Source organism: Sinocyclocheilus grahami, unplaced genomic scaffold, assembly GCF_001515645.1.
Source record: "Sinocyclocheilus grahami isolate Dianchi unplaced genomic scaffold, SAMN03320097.WGS_v1.1 scaffold87.1, whole genome shotgun sequence".
In the NCBI taxonomy this organism is placed as follows: Eukaryota; Metazoa; Chordata; class Actinopteri; order Cypriniformes; family Cyprinidae; genus Sinocyclocheilus; species Sinocyclocheilus grahami.
The window spans coordinates 23,791-28,102 of NW_015505266.1; the positions used below are offsets into that span (position 1 = coordinate 23,791).

At 40.7% G+C, this 4,312-nt stretch overlaps 1 pseudogene; it reads right to left on the reverse strand.

The window, feature by feature from the left end:
- Positions 1-4,312, reverse strand: part of LOC107586971 (zinc finger protein 208-like) — a 38,859-nt pseudogene that overhangs the window by 12,366 nt on the left and 22,181 nt on the right.

Here is a 4,312-nt window from a genome sequence, read left to right on the forward strand (position 1 = left end):
TTCTTTGCGTGAACATTTGGGCGGCGTTATGCAAATCTTCCCACATAGTGATGTAGACGTGGGGGCATGTTAGAACGAGTCGTTTTAGGTAGGTGTGGCTGACTCTTAACTTTTATTAAGAATATCTCTTTGGATTTGAGACTTTAGTCTTTGCAACTTTACAGATCTTCTTTATGCACCAAGAGCTTGTAACACTCCAAAGAGAAAGGAAAAATTGAAATCGCATCATATAACCCCTTTAAATTAATTTATTTGCATTAGCATTGTTAATTTAACCCTGTTATGACAATTTTCCTCATTTAAATGGAGCATTTCTTAAAATTGTAGAGAATTAAGTCTAAACACCAATTTATTCATGTTTTTCTATATTTCTTTGTCCAGTTGTTCATTTAGCAGATAACAAATAAAATTGAATGTATAAATGTTTATTTTTTTTAAGTGTTTGTCTAAAAAACTAACAGTAACTTTACATCAATCTGCTGAATGCAGATCTGCTCCACCTACAATGAAGCTCCTCCCACAGAATTTCAGCAATAAATGCTGGAATATTCCAATCAGTCTACAAGTGAAGGTAGAATTTATTGAAAGAACACGAGTCATCCAGAAACCAGCAGAATGAATCATGAAGATCCTAAAGAGCAAAGAGGTTGATGTTTCTTAATTCTTTATTAAAGATGCTGAATGCATACATTAATTACCCCATAGTAGATCTATACAGGTGGAGCTGGGGAAGGTGGAGGGTTTCTGAAGTGCACTGCAACTGCTACAGCAAGCTCTAATCAAGCATTTGAATGTTGAGCAGCAAGCTCATTAGCTGCTGATACAAGAGCGAACCATTCAGCTGCGCCATTTGATAATAGTCATTGTAGCAATGTTCGTAGTCACGGGAAGAAGGAGGCGGGAACCGGCGAACATTTAAATAAAACTTTAATAATAAAATAAACACAAAACACAAACCAAAAGACAAAAACTCCAGGCCTGGTCCTCTCTCGTCTTTCACTGTCGTCACTCCTCCTTTTTATCCTTCCGGAGCTCCTCCGTGAGACTCGAGACCGGTGAGTGGCGCAGGTGTCGTGCATTAGCAATTACTCCATCGGCCTCGCTCCTTTCCCACGACTCTCGGCCCCGCCCTTCTTGTCACATACCCCCATCACCCCTCGCAGGCCGGGGGGTACTCACGAGACTGTGCTCTACTCCCCCCCCCTCCAGGGGAGCCGATCATGGCGGCCGCTGCGTACCTAGGGGTAAGGACAGACAGACGAGGCGAGAGAAAAAGAGACGGAAGGATGAGGAGAGACAGAGATGAGAGAGGGGAGAGCGAAAAAAAAAAAAAAATTCTTGTTCCGGTTCCCAGACACACTGCCGCTCGGCCCTCCACCAGCTGGGTAAGCTCTTCCGCGATGCCAGGCGGCGGCACTGGACAGCCCTCGGTGGACGGCACGACACTCCTCCGCTGCCCAGTGGACGGCAACGGCTCCTCCGCGTTTCGGGCAGCAGGCAGGAGTCCCCCGTTCCCTGCTCCTCCCCATCATGGCGGATGGCAGCAGGCTCCGGCCTCAGGCAAACGGCGGCGACTCCTTCGCTCCCTTACGGACGGCAGCCGTCCCTCCACATCTCAGGCGGCCGGCAGCGAGTTCATCCGTCCCCCCGGCAACTCACTCCGGCCCACCGCCTCGAGCGGCAGACTGCTCCGCCATGCTCGATGGCACCGCGGATTCACCACAGCGGCGAGGGATCTCTGGCAGCGTGTCCCTCCTTCCTCCCGGGTTTCGGCACCAATGTAGCAACGTTCGTAGTGACGGGAAGGAGGAGGCGGGAACCGGCGAACATTTAAATAAAACTTTAATAATAAAATAAACAAAACAACACGACAGCCCCTTGCAGACTACTGTCACGCACAAACCAAAACCAAAAGACAAAATAAACTCCAGGCCTGGTCCTCTCTCGTCTTTCACTGTCGTCACTCCTCCTTTTTATCCTTCCGGAGCTCCTCCGTGAGACTGGAGACCGGTGAGTGGCGCAGGTGTCGCGCATTAGCAATTACTCCACCGGCCCCGCCCCTCTCATCACAGTCATTATGTCAGATAACGTTAGACCTATCAAACTGCGCCATCTAGAGTTTCATAACATAACCTTGGATATGATATATTTTTTAAAATACCATAATTAAAAAATGCTAATTAAAAACTTGATAAAAACATAAGGACATACAACTTCATTTAACTGAGTTTTTGTTCACTGGCTTTTAGTTTTTGGGTGTGTTACATGAAACATGGTGCAGTTTGCCTCAGTCTGTAGACACCAATGAAATTAGCTTTAAGTGGCAGTTTACAGGTGATCTGAAGACAACAGCATAATGAATGAAGTGAAAACAGAAACTACTAAGTGGAATCTGTTTTATTGCATCACTGATCAGCGTTAACAGAAAGCTCAAAGGGTATTAAACACTTTGAATTCACAGGAATTTGAACAGAATCAATATTTGTCCAGTGCACAATTGAACTGGCTGTAACTGAACTAACAAGAGTCTTAACTGAAATTAAACTAAAGTATAGAATGCCTTTAATATTAAAGATAGTCTCTTTGTCATTTAGAAAGTGGTTTGGCAAAGATCTCCGTCCTGTTTTTCAGAACAAGTTGAGAATGTCTCATTAGAAGGCAGGAGTCCAACAATGGTCTTTTTCCATAATGTGAAAGCAGATGTGATTTAAGGCCACTTACATGTGTGAAACTCTTCCCACACTGTGTGGCTTTTCAGAAATCAGAAAGAGCTTTCTCCAGTGTGGATCATCTTATGTCTTTTCAGATGTTCTGGTTGAGAGAATACTTTGTCACATTGTGAACAGTTATAAGGTTTTTCTCCACTGTGGATTATCTGGTGTCGTTTCAGTTTATCAGATGTAATGAAGGTTTTCCCACAATCAAAGCACATGTGCTCTTTCACACCGCTGTGTCTTTTCTGGTGTAATTTAAAAGCACTCAGTCGTGGAAAACTCTTTCCACACAAAGAACACACATAAGGCTTCTCCTTTGTGTGAACTTTTAGGTGGCTCTTCAGGGAATCTCCATAAGAAAAGCTTTTACCACACTGATCACAGTTATATGGTCTTTCTCCAGAATGAGAACGCAGATGTAATTTAAAAGTTCTTGCCTGTGCAAACCTCCTCCCGCATTGATCGCATGCGTGCGGTTTCTCTCCAGTGTGGATTTTCATGTGAGAAATAAGGGTTTCTTTTCGTGCAAAACTCGTCCCACACTGATCACATGTGTGCGGCTTCTCTCCACTATGAATTCTCATGTGAATCTTAAGACTTTGTTTACATGAGAAACCCCTTCCACACTGAGAGCAGGTGAAAGATTTTTTGGCTCTGCTTTTCAGCAAAAAATTACTTTCTCCACTTTTGACATGTTTTTCCTCTGCTTCACACAGTTGTTCACCATGTTCATTCTCTTTAACCGGGTCTAAAATGGAAGTGAAAAGAATTCAATCATTAAAAAAAAAAATAATAATAAATGAATTTATTAAATAAAAGAAATAAAAGGAAGAGTGATGGAGAAGTAGATATAAGTCAACCCTGCAGCTGAAAGAAAACAATTACCACAAAAGCTATACAAATTTATGAATGTTTTGATTTAAAAAAAAAATTTGATTACAGTTTAGTTGACCTTTTACATCGATCTTCCAATTATTATTATAGAAACCCTTGTTTTTGTAGTAAGAACTATTAAAACAACTTAAAACTACAAATTTATGTAATGTTAACATTAAAATACAATAGTGTCTTAAATTTGACTCAATTTGGCTAAAATATTTTCATTGATTTTCACAATTTATTTGCATTTGCATTGTTAACTGAACCCGTTATAACACCATTTTCCTCCTTTTGAAAGTTTTTTGCATTTCTTCCAATTGTAGAGAATTAAGAAGAAACACCAACCTCTTTGTTTTTCAGTAACTTCGCATTTTATTCTGCTGGGTTCTGGATGACTCATATCCTCACTGTTCTTTTATAAACTCGATCTTCTTCACTTGTAGGCTGACAGGACGAATTGCTATGTGGTAGGAGCAGACCTGCCAAAATAAATAAATTTATGAAATAAATTGGATGTAAAATGGATGTTTAAACATTTTTTTTAAACACGGTTTACTTTTTTTACTAAAATTAACAAAAAAAAACTAAGAATAAAAAAAAAACAAGAGTTATGAAATGTAGAGATTTCCAAGTAACAAATAACTCTTCAGTTAATCTCATCTTCATATTAACTCGTCATTTTGTTGAGTTTTTGTTCACAGTTTTTTATTTTTTTTTTA